Source organism: Rhipicephalus microplus, chromosome 1, assembly GCF_043290135.1.
Source record: "Rhipicephalus microplus isolate Deutch F79 chromosome 1, USDA_Rmic, whole genome shotgun sequence".
Taxonomy (NCBI): Eukaryota; Metazoa; Arthropoda; class Arachnida; order Ixodida; family Ixodidae; genus Rhipicephalus; species Rhipicephalus microplus.
This window is the reverse complement of record NC_134700.1, coordinates 45,331,014-45,337,177: the sequence shown is the minus strand read 5'-3', so window position 1 is coordinate 45,337,177 and position 6,164 is coordinate 45,331,014. Positions and strand designations below refer to the sequence as shown.

Here is a 6,164-nt window from a genome sequence, read left to right as displayed (position 1 = left end):
CGGTACTCAAGCTCGGTCCACCCTTCTCGTTCTTTTGGAAGGTCGCCCTTCATTTGCTCTGATAGGCTGGAGGTAGCCTCCTCCCGCTCACGCGACGCTCCGAGCTGTTTTGGAGTTTCATCTTCTGCTCTCGTTCCGCACTAAGCTCCCTCTGAAGCCCCTCGATGCTAGCCTCCACGCGCTGCACGGCCGTCTTCAGTGCCTCGCACAGCCTGCACACGAAGCTCGCCTTGTGCGCGTCGGCCAAACTCGTGAATGCTGTCTCGTCCAAGTAGCACCAGCGCTTGCATTCTTCGCACTGCACCAGCTCACTCTCGCCCGTGGTTTTCCTAGCCTCCTTATCCATCGCCCGCCCGACCATTGGACCGAGCGCCCGACAGCCCTAAGTTCAATTCTAATCCCGCCATCCCCAGAACACAACTCTTCTTAGCGACACCGTCAGCGAAAAGCCAACACGTTTCAGTGCAATTTCAACGGCGTGTGGCTTCAACAAGTTTCACCGGCGTATTGCCAATCTAGCGTTATTCTAACGTCTATGTGCGCCGCCATTCTGTATAAAAAACAAAAACAAACAAAAATAACCGGAGGTGCGTTTAGATCATGTGATTGCTTTCAGCCAATAGCAGCGCCAAGTTTTCCCCACACATCTCTTGAGATATGATACGGACACACGCTGCCGTGCCACCACCAAGGGTGCTCTTTGGTGGCCATTCACGGGGAACCAGGTCAAGATCATGGTGGAAAACTGTCCCAACTGCGCCGCCACGCGCATCCAGCGAGCGGAGTCACTGCTTCCTATGGTAACGCCTAGCCGTCCTTGGGAGCAGATCAGGGTGAATATCTTTCATCACAATGTATCAGATTGCATTCTCCTCGTCGACTACAATTCGAGGTCCTCCGAAGTGCTGATCCTTCTCTCGACGACGTTCACGGCGGCAATCTCCGTCATCAAACGTGTCTTTGCAAGACATGGCATTCCTGAGACACTCGTCAGCGACAATAGACGACATTTTTCAGACGGACGGACGGAAAAAACTTTATTTAAATAAACAAACGCTGCAGGGTTGTCGGTAGGGTTCCGCGCCTTCTCCCAGAGTTACGGCTTCTTTCATGTCAACAGCAGTCCCAGGTACCTTCAGTCTAACAGTGAAGTCTAGGGCATGGTGCGGACGGTCAAGGATCTTTTCAAGAAGTCTCCGGACTGGCCCTTAGCTCTCCTATTATACTGCAACGCATCTGGCATCACCCGCTACAGCCCTGCTCAGCTGCTGATGGTACGCAGCCTCTTTACTCGCCTTCCCGTGCCACCAGCTACACTTCTTCCCAACTCATGCGCTGCCTCATTCAACAGGCGCGACACGGCACAACGTCGCCGCCAGTGTCAAGATTTCAACCATCAGCACGCTGCGAAAGATTTACAACCTCTGGTGGAGGGGGAGAGAGTGTGGATTTGTGACACAGAGTGTGCGGGCACAGTGCTCAGCCCAGCGCCGCACCCACACTGCAATATGGTACAAACTGACACAAGGGCTCTTGTTCGCAACCGGCGAAATCTGGTACCTCAGCAGTCTCAGGCATGAGATGATGGTGAACTTCTGGTTCCTCAGCAGAGTCCGCCATCGGTTGGTGGTGACCTCAGCAGCATCATTCCACTGCCAGAAAGATCCCCAACCCCACTGCAGACTCCCATTCACCCTGTGCTTGAGTGTAGCAGTCCTCCACCGCCTGGTTACATCATCACCCCGCCACCAGCTGCGTCACCAGAGGTTGTCCCTGCTACCCCTTCAAGACCGCCATAATCACGTGTATGCACACGGTCTGGATGTAGCATTAAGCCGCCCATGCGGCTGAACTTGTACCGCACCGTGACATCATTGGGTTTCATACCTGGTATATGTTATGGCCTGTATTGTTTTTGTTCATCTGAAAAGGGGGGATGTAGAGGGTGCGTGATAATAATCACTCCAGTGTTGTAGGGTCTGGGGCGCCCTCTATGGTATTGGGTACATAAAGGATGCTGTACTGATAACAGGGTGACATGTGTTGGGAACGCGGAGCGTGCATCTAGTTACTGCGGCCCTCGGACTTCGGCCTGCGTCCCTGGCCACCTCTGCTCGAACGCGACCACTACACTCTACAGCCTGCGGGTGAGGTTTTTTGTTGCGCGGTCTATGCAGGAGGATTTCCAATTTATCGGGAGAGCATACAAGCCCCATGCCTTCGGGGTCCCGGTTCACCTCCCAGATGGTCCGCTGCATTCTCTCTTGCATTTCATCAACGCTCGTATTCGCCGTGGTCAACACGGTGCAGCCGTCTGCGTACATCGTGTGATTGATGCCCTCTATTGCGTCGAGACGCTCTGGTAGTGCGATCATGACGAGGCTGAAATGCATGGGGGAGAACACAAAGCCCTGTGGCGTACCCGCACCCCCCATGCCAACTAAGGAAAACTATTGAGAGACCAAAAAGACGCCACACGCCATTGTTGTTGTTTTCGAAAGACTGATGTTCAGTGTAATGAGAAGGACAGAGTTAAAAGTTACAGATTATATGGTTGTCAGAGCACTATTGAAAACAAGCTGATAGGAGATTTTACATACTCCTCTCCGATGAGCGGTAGCTCATTCACGTAAAGATTCAAGAGGATACAAAAGTTGCACTGGTCTTCGAATCACAGACCCGCTTGGTAGACACCATACAAGCTCTGATCCAACCGTCACGTCTGATTAACACCTCGTTGACCATTCCCATTTTTCATAGTTGTCGTGGCAACAGATGCTCGTAGACAGGCACCACCGTGCCTTTCGTAGGGCATTCGTTGAGGTTGGTACGTAGAATTGTGCGCTACGCAGACTATTCAGGCATTCCTTCTTCCATCTTCGCCAGAAGTGATCTGTCATTCTTTGTCGGTATTTCCAACTTCTTTCCGTATTGTTAGGCTGTGACGTTGCGTCTTCACACGTCGATGTGGGTAGTGACGTCAGGCGCTTCCCAACAAGAAAATTAGAAGGAGTGAGAGGTTCCACTACAGTGGCCTCTGCAGAAACATATGACAGAGGCCTTGAATTCATGACTGCTTCAGCCTCGGTGAGGATCGTCGCAAGTAGCTGTTCCCCAAAACTTTCTTGAGGGAGGCCTTCACCGATCGTACCAATCTCTCCCAAAAGCCACCCTACTATGCAGCTCTTTCGGCGATGAGTTCCACTGGATGCAATGCTGAGAAAACAATTTTGGAGTTCTTTCCCACGTATGGTTTTCCACAACCTCCGTAGGTCAAGTGACGCTTGTTGAAAGGTTTTAGCGTTGTCTGAGAAAATAACTCGACACACTTCTCTTCTTGCCCCGAATCTTCTGAATGCCTTCAGAGAGCTGTCGATTGGCATGTCTGCTACCAATTCAAGATGCATCGCTCTTGTGACTGCACATGTAAAGAGGAGAACGTAAGACTTCTTGCTTTTGCCCTGATATTTTTTTATAAAGTGGGCCAGCGAAGTTTATGCCTGTCACTTTGAAAGTTAACACGCTTTTGTTACTCTCTCAAGAAGCAAAGGAGCCACTACTTTAATGGCGGCTCTGCAGTTGATACAGTCACGCATCTTTTCAGCGTTCTTTTGACTACCTGCCAGCCCATCATAATCCAGAACTGTTCTCTTAGTTCTGTAAGCGTTTCTAAAGGCCCAGATACAAAAAGTGACCGTTCGTTCCTTCAATTATTAGGTCAACATAAGGATTATTCCACGGAAGGAAAATCGGATGTCTGGTGTCGTAAGGCATTTCGGCATTTTTGAGACGTGCCGCAACTCCATGACTGTCTAAGAATACATTCAAATCACGTAATTGTGAGCCCTTCGGTATTCTTGGTGAGTGAAAAATGCACTGAAGTTCTTCGGGAAAAGCCTCACGTTGCACCTCTCTGATCAGACATATATGAGCCTTGTTTCTTTGTTCGGCGGTCAGCAATCGCTCCTCTTTCTCGAGGGGACACCTTGAGCCGTGCACGAATCGCTGGATCAATGCGTCAACTCTGATCAGTTTAGTCAAGGAAATAAACTGCTCAAAAGGCAAAGCTGATTTTTCCACCGACTGCACGACAGTGTGAAAGTGGACTGGCTTTCGTTCTCCCGCAGTTACGTCTTCAAATACAGTTTTACTGCGTGGCCGATTAGCAGAAGGCTGGAAGTCAAGTTCGATTTTTGCTTTCCACTAGCCTCGCTGGTTACACGACATGTGCTGCTGCTGCCAAGGAAGCCGGAGATATTTTATGAGCGAAGCTTCTTATAGCGACACCCGTTCGTCCCTCGTAGCCGTAGTAGTAGTGCGTAACAAGTATTACCTTTTGACCTCCAAGGTGGTGCCGGTGAGATTTCTTCTGTACGTTGTTGAACAATAAAAGACAGTGCTCAATGTACATGCCAATGGCTGGTAAGGGGAAATGAGAGACAGGAGAATTCGGTTTTTAGTTGACGCGCACGCTGCAAATTTTTTATTATTCAACTACGCAAAAAATACAAGAAAGGGTTGCTACGTTATACTCGCTGGGCGTAACCTCCTAGGTTTTAGAAAGGTTTAACGAGCGTTGGGCCGCAGTACCATGAATACAGTGAACTAGTATATACCATGAACTCGAGGTGGTTAAAGGTGGGAAGTAGACACGAAGCGCAAGCCATAAGAAAGTGTGCGTGTGCCTCCTCTCGTTCAGTCCTTAGAATGTCCGCTGGATGGCGGTGCTTCTTTATTAGGAATATATGATGAAAAGATGCGAGATTGTGGTACATAGAGTGTTGAATAGGTGGACGAACGGACACACAGACAGATGCATGGACGGACGCACGGTTGGCTGCACGGATGGACAGAGGCATGGACGGACGCATGAACGGACGGGCGGATGGACGCACGGGCAGCCACACAGACGCTCGCATGGATGGAAGGAAGCAAGAACGAATGGACGGACGGATGCTTCGCCCCACTATCCATCATTCACTCCGTGGATATGGTGCCATTTTTTTCATCTGCAGCCAACTTGACAAAAGGACCGCTCGCCCTATCGGAAAAAAACGAATGGTGGGCATGGTGGAAACCACCACCCACCATTATAGTGGATTAATGTAGTGGGTGAATGGTGGGAAACACCCACCATGGCGCATGGTGGGTATGGTGGGTGCTGCAGTGCCGGCAACACTTGAGCACGAAATGACGTCAGAATCACCGTGACGAGCAGCCAGAAAAAATAAAAAAGAATTTTATAAAAGCGGTATAAAAAAACACCCGTCCCGTAAAAAAAAAAAACAAGGTGCCACGGAGGATCGAACGTGCAACCGGCGGATTCCCATTCGAAGACGCTAACCACTGCGCCACACCAACATGACGGTAATTGCGTGCTAAATACTTAGTTGGCATACAAACTTAAGGTTCAACTTAAGTTATGTTTGTCGTGTACACAACATAGACAAGATCTACACCTGCTACTAAAAATTGCACATTTATTAAACACAAGCAACTGCGGCCTGTAACGATTGCCACTATGTTATTGGCACTAGTGCTATTTTTTTTACAATTCACAACTTCAAGGAAAAAAATCCAAGTGGACTGGGGAGCAGCAACAGTTTACTGGCGGGGTCTGCCAAGTTTAATATCCGTTTCGCGCTCGTTCTAAAGGGCGACATCTGCTCACGCTTTATGACCCTTCTAGGCTCATTTCATAGATACGCCCACCTAATTTATTTGATTGAGTATTGGGATGCTTTTCGCGCAATGTAGAGGGCGGTCGCGCCAGCGCAATGCTGTAGCTCTTTCGCTAAAGCAACAACTACATAACGGCTTGCCCAAAACGAATGCAGTGTACCGGAAACATTACGCTATCATAATGATTCACCAAGCACACGAATTGCCACGTCTGAGTTCTCGTACAAAAGCTAGAGAAGTGCCGGCGAGTGCGATTGGCGGCTGTCGGTGAGAAGACACTTAATTACGTTCTCTGGGATTGCTTTAATCGCGTCACATCGATGTTTGTTGCTTCTTGAGCGAACACGTACCATACACAATGAAAAATGCTTCATTTAGGTTAATTGATGCCATATGGCTGCGCTGTATTGTGATACTTAATCGTCGTAATCGTGTATTCTGAAACCCGGAAGCATGGATAACACAATTGTACGGGCTCGGTC

General features: G+C 49.3%; 1 pseudogene; it reads left to right on the top strand.

The window, feature by feature from the left end:
• The first annotated feature begins 1,160 nt into the window (after positions 1-1,160).
• LOC142765275 (uncharacterized) lies at positions 1,161-2,331 on the top strand (annotated as a pseudogene).
• The last annotated feature ends 3,833 nt before the right edge of the window (positions 2,332-6,164 follow it).